Genomic DNA, 19,525 nt, shown 5'->3' with positions numbered 1-19,525 from the left:
CATTTTTTTCTATTGATAATTTTTTTTGTTGTGTAGATTATACCCTGCTGTCCCCATTAAGTATTTATATTATTATTCATCCTTGCGGTTTGGTTTTCTATATTAACTGAACCTCTAGGAAGAGGTCAATATCCATATTGGTTAGCTATATGTAGATACTCCGCACACTTCATTTAAAACCTTTTTTTTTTTTGCTTACTTTGTGGTAACACTGGATCACTTCATTGGAAAATAATAACATTACTACCAAGAAAATATCAGGGGATGGTCAATGGAAACGGGGGTGTGGTGGTGCCAACGCAGGCATGTGAACGTCTTAACGCCGTTTCAGAGGTGTGCATAATTAAGACGCAGCATCATAGTACACATAACATGGTTGTTTTACACACTGAAGTACTTGCAGTGCTTGCGGTAGGGTATTGTCAGCCACAAGTGCAGCGTATGCTTCCAATGGTACTCGACGTTACCGATTGCTGCATACACTTCCTGGATGAAGTGGGAAAGTGGGCATCTTAAGACAAGCTGGTGGGCGTCTAAATACACACCACGAATGCTCGCCAAGGCATGCCAATGCCTTGCCGTGCGATCGTGGGATTTGCATACTTTGGCTTCGTGCCAACAGATCTAGCGAGTAAGCCTGAATCGAGCCATATGCACGCTCCCGCCGTGTCGTCCCTCGCATCTTCAGGTCATCTCCACATGCCGCTCAATCTGACAATCACGTTAACAATTCCCTGCAAATCGTGCAGTGTGTACGCTCTACCAAACGACGAACGATATGTTGTCCGACCTGGCAGATGCGGATGTAACCCCTGGACACTCCACCCTCCATTTTGTGGCATGATCATCGTTGCAGATGAACAAGCAGCATCATCACAATCCATTCAGCGCTTGGTATCATGAATATTCATGCCTGCCCCGCTATTCTCTATACACTACTGTTGACCACCAATGTTATGCTACTGACCACTAATGACCCTGCTAACCACCAATGTTATGCTGCTGACCACCAATGACCCTGCTGACCACTATTGTTATGTTACTGACCACCAATGTTATGGTGCTGACCACCAATGTTATGCTAGTAACCACCTATGTTACCCGAACTTCTTTTCAATTTTGCAGTAAAGGTGCTCACACACATACCAACTTTTCATCCAATTTGGCCGATTTCGACAAATCGTGACGACAGATCATGTTAAAAAATGGGCAAATCATGAGTTTCTACTCTTGATCACTATGCCGATGCTCGTCCCCGCTTGTCGTACCTCGCATCTTCAGATCTGCCGTGCTGTAGGGCAGATTAGCCAATCTGGGATACATTGCACTGGCTGCAAGATAGATCTTAAATCAGATTGGACATTTTTAACTCCAAATCGTGACCATGACTGCCTGGGGAGAGTTCAGGGGAAATCGCGTACATCGGCTGATTGGGAGCAGGTCGCCATGTGTATGGGCACCTTTAGTTCTTGCCATTATTGTTGCTGTACTGCACATCAGGATTTATATTCAGTGAATCCTAGGTAAGTAATTGTCCATGCCTGCACCCTCTATCCTGGCATGTGTACTGATGATACCACCAATGTAGTGATGTGCATACTTAAAACCCTATGTGCTACTGACCACCTATGCTACCTATTGATGTCCATACTTATACCCATTTTTCTTTTCAATTTTCCAGTTCTCTTTAGGCGTTATTGTGTGGCCTACACATTCGAAGTGAAAGGCAACCTCTCTAGTAGGTTATATCCATGCATACACCCTTCATCAACCTTGTGTAAATGCTGCAGACCACCTACGTTGCGTAGTGATGTGCATATGTATATTTTGCACCCCTATTCAACCTTGTGTAATGTTGACAGTTTCATTGACACACGTCACTGTTCTTTTATTTACAATGTGGTCTGATTTACTTTGAACTTATAAAAAGGACAATAACCTTTGTGTGAATGAATCTCGTTATGAATTTTTTGCCTATTATACAGTATTTTGAGTGTTTTTATTTGTTTATCTAATAAATTAAAAACACTGTAAATTATTTGGATATTAAAAATTTTAGACACCGCTAAACCAACCCAAACTTTTTTTTGGTACTTGTGTACTTTAAGGACTCATTGAAAGAACACAAGTGTCCTACAGTCATTGTTATTATCAATCATGGTAATGTCTAAATCCCCTTCACTGAGAGGACCCTGACGTTATTGTCCAGCATCATTCCCTACCATTCAAGTGGGCATAGAGGGGGAATATAACCTTGTGGTGAGCGTAGCGAGCCACCGAGCCCGACGCATGGCGAGCGCCGAGAGGGGACAACTTTCAGTACTTGTGTACCAAATGTATACTATGGCCACCCCCTTACTGTGGGTAGCCAGCCAGTGATTAGTAGTCTCAAATGTACTGTTTTTGATACTATCAATTAATTCCCAGTGTTTTTTGCAATGAGTTCTTGTATGAGTCATAATTTTTATTTTATTTTGCATATATGGCTATGGACAAAAATCGCGAACTCTGGACCGGCTTTATAGAATTGTACCAAGGAGAGGAGTGTCTTTAGAGAGTGAAGCCCAAAGACTACTCCAACAAGCCCAAAAAGAATAGTGCCCTCCAGGATTTGGCTGATCAGAGCAAAAGACACCTTAGCAAAGCCTCCATCGAATGGGTTTGTAAAAAATCCAGAATTTGCAGATAAGGGACCTCATGCAGAGCCGATCGATCCTGGCGGGCACTTGCTCTGAATGAGGGCATTTTTTTATCCCCTGGCCGCTCGCAAAACTGTGGGAGACAACCCACAGCTTGTGCGAGCGGAAAGGAGACCGTCGCGATAATCGTGACCATCGGGCTTGCGACGAGACCTTGCCGCACGCCTGAGTGGACTTCCTGCTCTAATATAGAGCAGGAAGTCCACTACTGACATCACTAGTGATGTCAGTAACCCCTCCTACAAATGCCAGGCGTTCCGAAGGGAACGCCTGCGTTTGTCCGGCCACCCCGCCCACAAAACTGTCAATCAACATCGACAGCTGCCCCGTCTTGTTGCGAGCCCCGTAACGACTGAAATTCAGTCGCTCAGCGGGACTCGAGCATGCCGGACACGGCACGTGCGCAGTGGGTAACCATCGAGCCACTTGTGAGCGGCTCTGAATCGGGCCCAATATTACTTAGAGCGCTAGAAATGCAAAGCTTTAATGTCATCGGGAGCGAGTTCAGGAGACATCCACCATCCAACTCTGTGGTACTATGAGCTGTTACAGTTCACACTGGACCAGGACCCTCAGCGCTCATCTTGGAGAAGATGCAAAAGATTTGGGGGGAAACATCCAGCGTTGATTTGGTAGGTGGTGACACAGTGCAAACACACCATGCCAAATGTTGAATAATCCATAATACTGCGAAAATTTTGCCCACTATAGTTTATTTTATGCTGTCATCCTGCCATGGCACTGCCCCCACGCCATGAAAACAGGTCCGGTATTCCTCCCTAACCTGTTTTGCATGTGCAGAGTCCATTTGTAAAACTTTGCATGCTGCCATAGAAAACCACCGTTCCACGTACTCTGGGTGGTCTGGGTCATCTGGCATAGCTGTGGTTGTTGTACTTTGTTGCATGGTCTTCCACCTGAGAAAATTATGCAGGACACAGCATGCCAAGACGATCCAGTCTATCTTGTCCACACATAGGTTGATGGCTGTGTGGAAGATGCAGAAGTGATTGCATGGGATGCCAAACGCGTTCTCCACAATACGGCGTGCCCAGGAAAGCCTGTAATTGTAGATATGCTTCTCCTTTGTCAATCCCCTTTACGTATATGGCTTCATAATGTGCTTGTCTAGCGTGAAGGCCTCGTCAGCCACAAATACAAAATTAAACATGTGCTTTGTTTCCTCAACCAAAAGTAAGTTGAGGGTAGATTGCAGCACCATATATCCTAGCCACCAAAGTTATTGGGCATGGTAAAACTTGTTGATAATTTTTTGCTAATAGTTAAAAAGTTGGTTATATTAATATGTTTAATGGTACAGTTTACCATTAAACGTGCAAATTTGTATACTTTAAAGTATATATCGGCCCATAAATATTATTGTTCATAAGGGCCAAAAAGACGTTTTTATGATATAAAAGGGTAATGTGATATTTGCATATTATTAATTATATGATAATATAAATGTTGTTTAGCAGTTTATACCATTTGAAAACAAGAAAAAATGCAGCCGTCTTCTTACACGGTGCACAGTTTATAATTTGAATTAAAAAAAAAAAGAATTCTTGCACAAGAAATAAAGTGTGGTGTTTTTTCTTACCTTTAAGTACTGCTGCCTCAGGACAGAATGATGGATTTGCAAGTCTCTGGGAAGATGAGGTCCAAAGCTTGAGGGGAGATGAGGGAGCCAAACTTCAGGTCAGCAAGGGATCTTCCAGTAACTAGGAATCTTAATGTAGCCACCAGCCACTCCTCAACAGAAATGGCCCTCCGCAACTTAGTATTCTGCCTCCGTATGTAGGGAATCACCTGACGCAGCAACCCCTGGAAGGTGACATTATCCATGCGCTGGAAATTGCGATAACCATCTGGATTGTTCTACCGAATCTCCATAAGCAGTATGCGAGAGAGAGACTCAACAGCCACTCCTTTGTCCAGCATGATCTCAGGCGTCTATAATTCTGCGCTCTCTCACTATGAGCTAACTCACTCGATAGCGAAAAGGATCCATCACAAGAGAATGTAGTATAGAAGTATCTTGTTAAGCAAGGCAAAACAAAGCAGAGCAGTAAAGCAATGTACAGCGTTCAGCAGGTATACACCAAACCTCACTAGTCACACAGCATAACTGCACAGAGCTAAATGGTGCCTGCTTTATATACCCTATAGAAAGTACAGCCCTCTATTTAAATTTGGTCAGAAATGTTTAAGATGGTTGTCAGGTGTTTGGAAAGCTATCGTTAACGATCTAACGATATGAAGTCCTGAACGACACACGATAGGTTGTTTGTTAGATTGCATAGTGTGTGTGCACTAGATCATTTGTCTGGGAGTTCAAGGGAAATCTAGATGACCATCGCATCATTTGCAAGTCGTCTAGTGTGTACACAGCTTTAGTTGATTGCCCATCCAGTAAGTTTCATCTATTTACATTGAAACCCTGTAGGCATGCTGCATATAGGGCCCCCACTGTCACACATGCAGCACAAATACCTTACAGAGCGCCTTCAGTGTTTGAATGTAAATGGAAACGTAAAAAGTTAGGTTACCATTCATACAATCTATTATGCATAATTTATAAGGGCCAACAATGAAAATTCAAACATGCTGTAAACAAAATAATGTAAGAATGTGTGTATGTATGTATGCATGCATTTGCTCGGGATTAGGTGTCGGAGCACTCTGTGAAGCCAGGGTATATAACAGACACTGATACTACGCAATAAGTAACAAGTCATTGCTAAGCCCCCCCCCCACTCGCTTCTTGCCACCAATATTCAAGATGCATCAATTAAATGTCTAAAATTAGAAACTAACAGCACATGAGGGAGGGTTGAGGGGGCTATGTGAGGGGTACTTGCGACCATCGGTTGCTATGAACGATTACTATGGTTACTGCATCCACCCACTTGAATTGCTACTGCAATCTATCAGAACACTAATGACTGCTTGTAGAACATAAAATTATGATCTAATCCTGTTGTTACAAGAACAAAGCAAACAGTTCATGTGTTTATATTTTACAGATTCTGGTTATAAAGAGAGAGAATCCCTGCTTCATTTACACCTGCACAGAAAGAGCATCCCATGTATCCACCTCCCTTATCCTACAGCTGATAATGTTGTCTCACACCTTACGGAATTTCAAAATTGGGCAGATATAATCTAAACTTATTACATGGCTACTTCAGACAAAGGGCCTAATTCAGATTCCCCATGTGGTACCCCAGAACCTGGGAGTACCTCATGTTGGGTACCCTTATATATGTGTTGCTGGACATTTTAATGCATTAATTGGTGACAGTGGACAATGTATCCAGCTTCAGGAGCTGGTGCACGGCTGGTGAGACTGGACCTCCAGTGTGATAGACAGACAGTGCCCTGTGACCAGAGGAGCTTGTACTGACCGTTAGGGTGGCTGTTGTGAGGAACCGTTGGAGAGCAGGGGCCAGGCACGGGGAGGCAGCTGACTGACGGCAGTTACCAGAGACATCACGGAGCAGGAGTGGCAGATGAGAGAGACTTTACATCAGCACAGTCATTAGCCAGAGAGCGACGGGTGAAGAAGGAGCCAGAGTCAAACTGGTGACAAACTGGTGACACCAGCGTAAGCCTCCCCTTCTTTCCCCTCAGTAAAGGAGACAGTCTAAGGGCGCGGCTCCCCTGAAGTGGGTAGAGCCAAAGGCGGAGCAAGGCAGACCAAGGAGACAAACAGCCAGCCACTGTACTCCTGCCCAGTGCAAAAGGCTCAGATATAAAGGGGGAGACGGTGAGCAGCACTTCAGGAGGCTGGTAAGAAGGACAAAACACCTTGAATAGATCCAGTGGACAGTATCAGAAACTTTCTTCTTTCTATAAGGGGCTGGGATTTAGCGCAGACCCACCACTGCAGCATAACCTTCTAAGATACTGGCAGCTGCATTAGTGCATACAACAGAAAATCCTTCCCATAATAAAACAGCCCTACATACAGTACCAGTTACATAGAGACTAAATAGCTTATGCCATATCTGAGTGGGCAGTAGAATTGGATGCAGGAAAAGGGAAGGGGTTGCACCTTAACCAAGGACAGAGACAATTATATAGTACTTAAAGTGCATCTGAAATAGCAAGCTTTAATTGACGAGGAAACTAATATTTCGAGAGTTATAATTTCTTCTATCATCCCGGGCAACGAATTATAACAGGATTTGCAGTTGTTAACTGTCCTATCTAGGAATAAAGCAATAAATACAGCAAGTGCACCACCTGTAGAGAATCAGCTGTAGGGGTTGCATGCATGCAGTCAGGACTTTGGGGCTCTAATAAAACTGAATTCAGTTTATCTTGAAAATAGTAATCGGTTTAATGTATAGTATTGGTGAACTTATTATTATTGTTTCTTCTTAACTACGAGATACTTTAGTATCTAGTATCGTATGTGCAGTTAATTTCATTGCCAACTGTCTGTTGACTTTGTTACTGGTCGTGTGTGTATGTACCTAACCTATTCACTTATAGCTTATCGAAGGCTTGCCATGGTTCCAGTGATCCTGTGCAATTAAATATTTAGATCATAAAAGTGTGTTATTAGCTCTAAATTGAAAATGGTATTGTTATGTTAAGTTGTTTGAAATTGTTTGTAAAGAATAATACATTGTGAAAAAGTGTCTTTCAATAAATTCCTGATTATTATTTGAAGCAATGCTATCAACAAGCTTGTCTGCATCTACTTCCTTACCTCTCTGAAATATACAAAAGGACATATTAGCGGGGTGTTACAATTGGCGTCACGAAGAACAGGATTCAGAGTCCAAAGTAAGGAGGTCCCCAAGCACAGAAAGTTACCTGTTGAGATGTCAAGGGAGCAAATAAACTATGGCAGGTTCATCCAGCAGTAATCTTAGTGGATCAGGATAAGAAACCCATATTATGGCACAACTGAACCCAGTTATCCTACCCTACTACTTTGGGGCCCCATGGCTCCCTACATATTCTGGAGATGCACATGGAAAAATTTCAAGCACACTTGTGGAATTCAAAACAAAAATGCAGTCCATGTTTCGGCTCTATCCGTTGGCTAGCCATCAACAAGTTGAAATATTAATTGGACAGCTACAGGGATCGGCACTGCGAGAAGTGTTGTCTTGGCCTCTGGAGGAAAGGCAGTCCGTAGATCAAGTTTTCCAGAGATTGGGCACAACTTTCGACACAACCACCATAGCAGAGTTAAAATTGCGTTTCTACGCACGTAAACAACAGCCGGGGGAAACACTACGAAACTTCGCTTTGAGTCTGCAAGAGGCCTTACGGTCAATTCAAGAAGTGGACGAGGTTGAGGTGAGAAGAGCAGATGAGACGCTGATAAATCAGTTTATAGAAGGAACCAGCTGTGAAAATATCAGGACTCAGTTACGTCTCCTTCAGATGCAAATGCCTAACAGTTCTTTTCTCGACTTTAAGGAGGCTGCTATTAAAGTGGTTTCCCTAACTAACATTAAAGAAACGGCTTTTCCTGAAATGCCGGGATACCAAGAAAGGAATCCAAACTCTGCGACTGACTCCTCCACTCCAGTAGACCTCTCTAAGACAAAGAAAGTTGTAGTTCAAAACGCACAGATTCAAGCACCTGATCCTCTTCATGCTCTGAAAGGACAGATGGAGGAACTCACACTGAGAATAACTGAAATAAGTAAAGAACTGCAGAAGTTAATTAAACGCCAACCACAAGAGCAAACTGAGGCTATCTGGCGAACGTGGAGATGACGCCCTCAGAACGATTGGTGGGAACCACCGCAAGGGAGAGAGCGAAGACCCACTGACTGCTTTGATCCACAGGGACAGCCTATTTGCCAGAGGTGTAACCGTAGTGGTCATGTTGAAAGGCAGTGTAGTGCAGAAGAGTCTTTAAACACAGAATTCCTGAGGCCAAGGACCAGCCCTCAGGAAGATCAACCCAGGGATATGAGCCCAGGCCCAATATTACAAAACCAAATAAAGACTGTCAGCACGACATCTGCAGGCGATGTTACTTCAGCCATTGCTAGAAAAGGTTTGGGCAAGGTCATATGGTTTCATGCGCAAAGAGGCTATGGATTCATAAAATGTGATGACAACAACAGAGATATCTTTGTTCACTATACGGCCATTCGAAAGAAGAACCCCAGGAAACATCTTCGAAGCCTGAGAGACAGAGAGACAATCCAGTTTGATGTGGTGAATGGGGAGAAAGGTCTACAGGCAGCTAATGTAACTGGTCCTGGTGGTGTCCCAGTTCAAGGCAGCAGATATGCTGTGGATCGCAAATGTTATGGGCACCATTTAAGTCACAGAGGTTATTCACATAATTACCAGCAACACTACTGACACAGTGGAGGTGGAGAGATGTCAGAAAAAGTTAAAAATGCAGAAGAGGGAGAGGGCACTAGTCAAACACGGCCATGTCGAAAACATTGTTACCCACCATACTGTCTGGGGAAATCATTTGGAAAGACATCGCAGTGTCCCAATGCCCCTGTGCAGGGCAAAGTGTTAGGGAAGACCGATGATCAAGGTGTGGGGAAACCAAGTGGCTGGATGCAACATAACATGCAAGAAGTTGTCAGACGACTTCCTCAGGAGTTTCCATGCCAAAGTAAACCCGCAAGCAATGATTCTTATTCCAGTGTGGCTTTCCATAACCAATCAGATTGGTGTGCCGCTAATGGTAAAGAAGACATGGAAAGGGTTGCTGACTCACCCAGAGCTGAGAAATTGGAGTCCTCTGAGCAAAACCGTCAGGATATTGTTATGCAAAAATTATCATATGTTGTTCCCAAGAAACCTGGTATTGTAGCCAAGAAGCCCATACTATCTGTTCTACCAATGTATGGAGTCCCAGAGGATGACTATACTGAAATAGATGCAAGTGAAGTGGCTCGAATCCTGCAAAGAGCATCAATACCCTCAGGAAAGAGGTATAAAGGGACTTCTACCCATTAGATACAGACGATAGAGTTTACAGAAGTAGTTATTGTAACCAAAGGTTGTTTGCATCAAAGTATTCACCTGTTTTGTTACTTAAAATAAATAAATGTAGTCAACAGTTGTTATAGTTGTTCTAAATACAGCTGTTATTTTGTAATTGAGCTGTAACGTTATAGTGATGTTTGCCAAACTTGCTAAAAATGGTGAGATGCGTGAGGACACGCATCATTCTAGTGGGGAAGTATGTGGTACCCCAGAACCTGGGAGTACCTCATGTTGGGTACCCTTATATATGTGTTGCTGGACATTTTAATGCATTAATTGGTGACAGTGGACAATGTATCCAGCTTCAGGAGCTGGTGCACGGCTGGTGAGACTGGACCTCCAGTGTGATAGACAGACAGTGCCCTGTGACCAGAGGGGCTTGTACTGACCGTTAGGGTGGCTGTTGTGAGGAACCGTTGGAGAGCAGGGGCCAGGCACGGGGAAACAGCTGACTGACGGCAGTTACCAGAGACATCACGGAGCAGGAGTGGCAGATGAGAGAGGCTTTACATCAGCACAGTCGTTAGCCAGAGAGCGACGGGTGAAGAAGGAGCCAGAGTCAAACTGGTGACACCAGCGTAAGCCTCCCCTTCATTCCCCTCAGTAAAGGAGACAGTCTAAGGGCGCGGCTCCCCTGAAGTGGGTAGAGCCAAAGGCGGAGCAAGGCAGACCAAGGAGACAAACAGCCAGCCACTGTACTCCTGCCCAGTGCAAAAGGCTCAGATATAAAGGGGGAGACGGTGAGCAGCACTTCAGGAGGCTGGTAAGAAGGACAAAACACCTTGAATAGATCCAGTGGACAGTATCAGAAACTTTCTTCTTTCTATAAGGGGCTGGGATTTAGCGCAGACCCACCACTGCAGCATAACCTTCTAAGATACTGGCAGCTGCATTAGTGCATACAACAGAAAATCCTTCCCATAATAAAACAGCCCTACATACAGTACCAGTTACATAGAGACTAAACAGCTTATGACATATCTGAGTGGGCAGTAGAATTGGATGCAGGAAAAGGGAAGGGGTTGCACCTTAACCAAGGACAGAGACAATTATATAGTACTTAAAGTGCATCTGAAATAGCAAGCTTTAATTGACGAGGAAACTAATATTTTGAGAGTTATAATTTCTTCTATCATCCCGGGCAACGAATTATAACAGGATTTGCAGTTGTTAACTGTCCTATCTAGGAATAAAGCAATAAATACAGCAAACGCACCACCTGTAGAGAATCAGCTGTAGGGGTTGCATGCATGCAGTCAGGACTTTGGGACTCTAATAAAACTGAATTCAGTTTATCTTGAAAATAGTAATCGGTTTAATGTATAGTATTGGTGAACTTATTATTATTGTTTCTTCTTAACTACGAGATACTTTAGTATCTAGTATCGTATGTGCAGTTAATTTCATTGCCAACTGTCTGCTGACTTTGTTACTGGTCGTGTGTGTATGTACCTAACCTATTCAATTATAGCTTATCGAAGGCTTGCCATGGTTCCAGTGATCCTGTGCAATAAAATATTTAGATCATAAAAGTGGGTTATTAGCTCTAAATTGAAAATGGTATTGTTATGTTAAGTTGTTTGAAATTGTTTGCAAAGAATAATACATTGTGAAAAAGTGTCTTTCAATAAATTCCTGATTATTATTTGAAGCAATGCTATCAACAAGCTTGTCTGCATCTACTTCCTTACCTCTCTGAAATATACAAAAGGACATATTAGCGGGGTGTTACACCCATGTACGGGAATCTGCGAAGGCGCCAGACCCGTTCTGCTCACGTGCAGAACAGGTTTGCGAGCCCGCACGTAAACTGGCAGCAGACTATCAGTGATTGACAGTCTGTTGCCGTCTGGGGGCAGGGAGGGTGCGGTGATGCCCTCCGTTTCCCAAAACGGAGGGGTGTCGTCGCCGTTGAGCAGGAGGGAAAAAGCCAGGATCTCCGTTGGCTGACGAAGACTTCAAGGCCTCTTCCTCTAAACTGCGGCGGCCAGCTGCGGGACCCCATGGGTCACTGTAACAGATGCTTTACCTCTGAGAACCAATGACATCAGCAACAAACATACCTTTTGTCTTGTTTATACTGGGGGGTATAAGTATGGGTGCACAGACACTATTTGGGAGTCTTTATGCTGAATGCTGAATGACGAGGGGTCTCTTGCTGAAGCCTATCTCTGGGTCCAGAAGCGCCTGCGTACGTATACTGTACTTGTGGTCTGTATGATTTACTTTTGCGCCTAAATTGTGTCTTGATCAATTGCGTGTAACTGTCTGAACTTTTACCTGAATATCACTTGTGCTTTGGAACCACAGGTTTATTTATGGTGTGACTGCGTACGCAAATGAGCGTCATCCTTAGAGGTTTGTAGGAAGGATTTTAGAAGGTACAGGCAGGGGTACATAGAGGTACATTTCTAATATTGTATATATATACACACACACACACATATATATATATATATATATATATATATGTGGGAATAGTGAAATAAAGAAGTGCCTACTAGTGTCAGAAAATCAATTTAAACATAAGAGTGAAAAAAATTATGATAAAGGATCTACTACTTATCTGGTGGAAAATTCTTCGATCATATGACCACCAAGATAACATACATAAAAAAAAAAAAAGAAAAGAGAAAAGCAATATAGTATGTAACATTCAGCACTGTAGGTTTCTTCAGAAAACCAAAATGGACAATTTAAACCTTTGTAGGGATCATACCAGTCCCAAAAAATTGAACCGTATTCCTGGATCATATATAGGTTTAAAAGCAAAATGTAATAATACAGTGGAAAAAAAAAATGGTAGAAAAACACACGTACAAGACACGCAGACAATAAAAGCTTATCTGTCCCTATAGGAGGAGTCAAGATACAGCATTCCCTTTCGTAAGGAGGAGGTCTGGCCACATCTCCCTGAGTTGGCCATGCCCCTCCCAGTACTGATCCCCGGAAGAGCTGTTGGACCATGGGGTGTGGACATAATGACATGAACACTCTATCATGCCCCCACACTGACCACTCCTGCCACCCCACAACCCCTGCCTTGCTGACCTGGCTGCCCCCAGTAGTCAGTAAGTATACACTGACCTGTGCGAAGGTTCTTTGGTAATGCATGCATGTTCCTTCCCTCCTGCTGCAGGCAGCTCTGCCTCTGCATCTCTACACAGGAAGTGCTCTCATTTTGCCAAGTTGCTGATGGTGAATGGTCGGAGCTGTGAGTGGTTGAGGCGGAGCTTTGGACAGCTGGGGGCGGAGCTTTGCACATCCTGCATGACAGGCGGAGCTTAAGTGACGGGGACTTTGAGGAGTATGGCGTCAGTGGGTCAGTTTCTGGTTGGTGGGTTCTTGGGGACATTTGAACAGGTAAAGCTAATGGGCAGGGCTTCTGTAGGAGAGACTGAGGTAAATGTTCGATGTTTCGGGCACCCGTCGGGATGGGCGGAGCTTTTGAATTGTCCAGGGTTGAATAGGCTGGAGACTGGGTTCTCCTGATGTCCGCACTCTGCTGGTGGTGACAGGAAAAAATATATATTTTCTGTCAGCACTGCCTGTATGTTGTGGGCCTATTTTCATTGGGGGCCTGGAGCTGTAGCTCCACTCGCCCCATTGTTAATCCGGCCCTGGTAACAAATGTGAGTGCTCGAACAACAACATCCACCACTCACAGAAAACAAGATTTTATAGCCCATCTGGGCGGCACTGGAAACAATGGGCGTATGTGGGAAAGCTGAGGAGTAGGTACTAAATAGTTAATTATATTGATTCTGAAACTACAATCACTCTTAAACCCTCACATTGTCACCTGCAACTAAGTTTTCTCTGTTCCAAAGCCTGATAGAGAACACAATTGTGCACCACGAACAACAAAATTTGCAACAGGGAGGGAACCCAGTGTTACCCAGGTGGACTGAAAGGAATTGATTTTATGTGAGTATAGAATCTTGTTTCCTCTTTAGACCCATCTGTGGGACACTGGAAAAAAATGGGAATTCCCAAGCAAGCCTCTAGAGGGAGTGGCATGCTCTTGCATGCTGAGCGCAAACTGGCATCTTTAAAAGCAAAAGCGTGGAAATGGTAAAATTTTGTAAAGGTGTGCACAGAGGGCCTGATTCAGAGCCGGACGCTATTTGCGGTCGCTCGGTCAGAAAAAGGGGCCGGCTATTTAAATTGAGCGTTCGCTCTTTGCGGTCTGTTGACGCCTCTATGTCTGAACGAGCGAACAAAACATGCGCTCGCTATATTTAAAAAAACGCCCGCTGGCCGCTCGCATCCTACGTCATCTCCGCTATTTATTAGATTAATCGAGTACATCGAAAGGCGTATGAACTGCTCGCAGTGCTTGTGGTTGGATTTTCCTACCACAATCATGCGAGCAGTTCAGACTAAAAGACAACCAAGTGACGTGGTCGATGACGCTGCTTTGTTAATTATGCACACCCTTAAAACGCCCGTTTTGACTGTTTGGCGCGCCTGCGTTCGGATCACCACTCCCCGTTTTCAAGCACCTTCCCCTGTTACCACCCACAAACGCCTCATCCTGTCACTCAAAATAGCAGGCATTCGCTATTTTGCGAGCACACAATTTCCGACCGCAATGACTGGCTTGCGCATGCGCATTACAACCCATACGCATGCGCAGTTGTGCGAACATCGCTCGGAGCGAACGAGCGGCCGCATACGAGTGGCTCTGAATCAGGCCCAGAGTTCCAGGTAGCCGCCCTGCACAACTGCTCAACCGAGGCATCCTGCCAAACCGCCCAAGAGCTGCTCTCAGCCCTCGTAGAATGTGCCACAATTAGATCTGGAACCAGCTGTCCCACAGACAAATTAACCAGTCTAATAGTAGATTTAACACATCAGGCAGTGAACGGCTTAGAAGTTGATCAGACCCGCTTGTGATTTTCAAATAATACTGAAAGACCATACGCATCTGTGGACAGAGACCCATCACAAGTGTAATAAAATGCCGGCTGCATTACTGAAGGGGTTAACCCGATGCCGCCAAATTTAAATGGACATATAGGAACCCATTTAAAATGTTTTACTGGCACGAAGCACCATGAACTGTAAATATGTACGTAATAAAGAGTTTTAACATGTTATATTTAATGCACTGTACGCAGTTGTGGAAATGCATTTTTAAATGTATAGCCTATGCACTTCCAAGTAGGTTACAAAACAATGTTGTTTTACAAGGCATTGGCATTTGGAAACCAATTTTTTATATGACATTTGTCACGTAGTAAGTGATATGGTAATTTCTCTAGCCTAGCAGTGGGCAGTTGGAGAGGAATGAACAAGCCTTTTCTTTGAAATGCAGACAAGGGAGTCTCCTGTGTGTCTCTAGGTAAATTGTGCAGCAGGTTTGGGGTATAAAAAAACAATTTGCTTTTGTTTTTTAAGAATTTCCTTATTGTGAAACCTCCTAAGAACTGAAGGTGTTAAGATTAAGAAAGCCAAGCTGGATTGATGCATAGATATTTGAAAGGATGCATGCAAGTTACCAGTTCTTGTGAAATATAACATTTATATATCTATTTATATTTTGTGAAATAGTTGCTCTAGAGGTCGGGGTGGTGCAGGGTTGTAGCTTGTTGTAGTGTGTGCTCTTGCTATAGAGATATGGCCACTCTGAATGTGTATATGTTATGGTCTCCTAGGACTCACCATGTAAGACCTCTAGAATCACTGATACAAAGTCTTCACCAATAATAGTTACCCACTGTTCCCTTAGAACTGGGCACGTTCACCGGTTCTTAGGTGGCCGCCTGGGCTTGACCCGAGATAGTAGAGGGTTACACGGTTATCCTAGGGCCACAAGATGTTATGCGACTGTAGGACCTCAGGAGGCAGTGAGATATTGTCAGCCTGAGGAAGCAGACACAGGGTCTGTGAAACGCGTTGCTGCTATTGGTGCCTTCTTCACATTTTTTACATTACGGTTTGGCACTATTTATGGTTATTATATAATTTATAATTATATTATATTTTATATTTTTATTGATTTTCTTTTTTTTTGTATGGCCATATATGAAATTATTTTAATGGAAGTTAAATAAAATAATTTTTAAGAGATATATATTTTTTCATTACCGACGGACATCGGGATTTAAAATGAATGTCTAAGGAGCTTATTCAATTGGAATAAGGTGAGCAGGATATTATTTACTATTATTCTGACTTGATGACAACCGATTTGCACTATGGAGGCATGTTTTATTTTCTTCACATAATGACTACTGTCAGGATTTGAGACCCATCCAGATCAATTCATCGTTGCTATTGCAACCACAGTAGGACCACGCTGTTGATTTGTGTCCATTGTACTGATCTCACCTATAAACGGTGAGTATATGTCTATATACTTTCTTTTTTTGTTTTTATCACAGATTTACACTATGGCCCTCATTCAGAGCCGCTCGTTAGCGGCAGTACGCTCGTTCCGAGCGATGTTCGCACATCTGCGCATGCGTACGGTTTTTAGTACGCATGCGTGAACCAGTCAGTGCGGCCGAAAATCGTTTGTTCGCTATATAGCGAGTGCCTGCTATTTTGAGTGACAGAATGAGGCGTATGTGGGTGGTAACAGGGGAAGGTGCTTGAAAACAGGGAGTGGAGATCAGAATGCAGGCGTGCTTAAAGGTCAAAACGGGCGTTTTATGGGTGTGCATAATTAATACAGCAGCGTCATTGACCACGTCACTTGGTTGTTTCATAGCCAGAACTGCTCGCAAAATAGTGGTAGGAAAAACCAACCACAAGAATAGCGAGCAGTTCATACGCTGTTCGATGTACTCGATTAATCTAATAAATAGCGGACATGACGTATGAAGCGAGCGGCCAGGGGGCGTTTTTAACAAAAAAACGAGAGTATGTTTTGCTCGCTCATTCAGACTTAGAGGTGTGAACAGACCGCAATGTGCGAACGGATCATTTGAACAGCCACCCCTTGTTTTTGAACGAACGACCGCAAATTGTGAACGGCTCTGAATGAGGGCCAATATTTTTATCCATTCTCTTTTTTTCCCCAAAATAACACTGATCCTTGGGAGCGCCGGAATACTTCTATACAAAAAGCTATCTTTATCCGGATCTCTGTTGAAAGTTCCGATTATTCCAGGCTGCATCTTCTTTCGGTTATTTATAAGACCACATAAGGATAGTAGCGTCAATCATACAAACCTATTTTTAGGCAGTGAGATATGCAAGGGAGATAGTTGACAGAGTGTGGCTAAAGAAATTATGGATACTTCGATGGTTATGTGACCTTGAGGGCCAGAAGTTGACTTTAAAAGCCGAGGTGCAGCTTCAACTGCTGATAGGAATACAATGTAAAACGTGGCTTTGATAGCCGAAGTTCCGGCAGAGATGCGGCCTTGAGGGCCAAGGTGTGACTACGAAAGCCAAGTTGCGGCTTGCGAGTAGACGTGCGGCTGAACTGCCAGGGTGCGGCTGGAGAGCTGAGAAGTTAATTGCAGAGATGCGGCCTTGAGGGCAGAGGTGCAGCTTGTGAACGGAGGTGCGGCTTGAGAGCCGAGATCTTAAATGCAGAGGTGCGGCCTTGATGGCCGAGGTGCGGCTTGTGAGCAGAGATGCCGGTTGAGAGCCGGGGTGCGGCTTGAGAGCTGGGGTGTGGCTGGAAAGCCAAAATGTTAAATGCAGAGATGCGGCCTTGAGGGCCGTGATCACAGAGACCCAGAGAGTACCACAACTTGCAGAGAAACTGAACTCTAGATGATGAAGTGAGGGATATCTCCGAAGCACAGGTAGAAACAGGCACAGACAGGCAGATACACTACTGGCAGGAGCCAGAAGCACATGTCAGAAACGCTATAGCCAGCAATGGACCAACAGGCGTAAGAAAGGTGCTGAACCAATGGATACAAGGCAGGTGATTAATGGAATCTACAGGTGAGAAGGAACGTCATCTAGTATCAGGATCCGTAGACCGGTGTTCAAAATCTCCTAGCAACTGGAGATACCGTCCCAGTATGACATGTATGTTGTACAGGAGCTAGATTCCGAGAGTGTGACTGGTGACCTGGAGGAGAGACACCCAGAGCACGAGTAAGTAACAAGGCGCACTGGCGACTTGTGACAGTATATGCTCTGACTCTCGGAAAGGTCTATACCTGTATGCTGTGGAGGAATTGTCTTTTTCAAGACACTGAGCAATGAACATATTGCCTTTAAGATGCATCTACTTGTTTCCTGTGACCAATAAAGTAGCACAAAACACTATTCCGTTCTCTGGTTGTTTTTGATTGAGCAGAGACTGGTCCATGGAGAGGGACCAGAGGAAGCTAGCCTGAGAAGTGTTGCAGCAGCGTGCCCATAAGCGGTTTCAGGTGCCGCTGGTCGGAGCCTGAAAAAAGTGGTTCTAGGTTCCCGAATGTATGAGATTGGTAGTGGCAGCTAGTTACCCGTCCACGGCGCAGTGGGAGGAGTCAGAAACAGACAGTTACTGATGGTAAAAGAGAATCCCTAATACCCCAAAATCCAGTGGTCAGTAACAGGGAATGTTTTTGTTTAACTTGGAGTACATCAGATTTGTCTCTAAACCCCCCAGCTATCCGCAATCGATAAAGTTCAGACTCTCCTGAGTGAATCTTGTTCCAACAAAGAAAGTCGGCCTGCCAATTTTCCGCTCCCGGAATAAATACTTCCAAGATAACTGGAACAAACTTATCTGTTTATCTCATTATTCAGGATGTCTCTGACATTGCTAGACAACTTCTTGTGCCACCCTAATGGTTGATGGAATTGTCCGATTGTATCTTGAGAGGACGCCCCCATAAGAGGTTATGAGCCTGAAACAAGACATTAAACACTGCCCTAAGTTCTAGAATTTTGATTGGAAAGGCAGACTCCTTCCTGGATCAGCTGCCCTGAAACTGCAGCCCCAAGGGAAGCACCCCAACTGGATAAACTGGCATCTATTGTGATCAGGGTCCAGTCTCAGCCTGTGAATTGTGTCCCCCTTTTCAGATATGGTTTGTGCAGCCACCTGAGGAGCGACTAGCATGTCTGAAAAAGAATTTGGTGTTGAAGACCTCTGGAGTGGAACCTAGCAAACAGAACAGCCTCAAAAGAGGCCACAATTTTTCCCAAAGACTCATTCGCGCCAGGATTGACATTGACTGAGCATGCAGCAATGGTTTCACTAGAGACTGCAGATCTGCAACATTTGCCTATGGAAGGAACACTGAGAAGTTGTGTTAAAAAAATATCACTAAAAAGTCCATAAGCTAGGCTGGCACCAGCTTAGACTAAGGGTCATTTATGATCAAGCCATGCTCCTCCAAAGTTTCTATTACAACCTGCAAATGAAGATTGAGTTGCGCACATAATTGCCTTATTCAGTAAGTCATCTAAGTAAGAAAGACAGGTACAGATGTGCCCAGCTAGTTTGTTGCTCATAGTGCGCAATTCAGGCCTCCTGTGTCATGCCATGGAATGTTACGTGATGGCAGTACTGTGGCGTACCGTGGTATTCTACAATGAAAGATAAGCCATGGCATGTAATAAACTACTTAACCTCTAGGTGGCGAGTGCTCCACTGATAAAATTTGTTACTCCGGTGGGATGTTGAGAGAAATGCTTTCAGTTCAGTAGTTCTTTAAAATAACTGAACTTCAGTTGTTCTGTCATTATGTAATGCTTAGTGTCTGTCTTCTGGTCAATGTTAGCTACTGTACGGCTGCTTTATTGGGACTCTGTACAGTAATATGCATCTACTGTAGGGTCACTTTTGGGGACAGGTACTTTGCAGCACAGTAACAGAGATGAGTCCACATACATCTATCCTCCGTGCGCTACAAGTTGCTCCACACATA

The 19,525-nt window shown here is 44.0% G+C and overlaps 1 protein-coding gene and 1 pseudogene across 3 annotated transcripts in view; one reads left to right on the top strand and one right to left on the bottom strand.

The window, feature by feature from the left end:
* KALRN (kalirin RhoGEF kinase) overlaps positions 1-19,525 on the bottom strand; it is a 1,228,991-nt gene that overhangs the window by 737,789 nt on the left and 471,677 nt on the right. The gene's annotated exons all lie outside the window — the stretch shown is intronic.
* LOC148454593 (uncharacterized) lies at positions 7,611-9,659 on the top strand (annotated as a pseudogene).

This window comes from Taudactylus pleione, unplaced genomic scaffold (assembly GCF_031769625.1).
Source record: "Taudactylus pleione unplaced genomic scaffold, aTauple2 ptg000977l, whole genome shotgun sequence".
NCBI classification, from domain to species: domain Eukaryota; kingdom Metazoa; phylum Chordata; class Amphibia; order Anura; family Myobatrachidae; genus Taudactylus; species Taudactylus pleione.
This window is presented reverse-complemented; position numbering and strand designations above follow the sequence as displayed.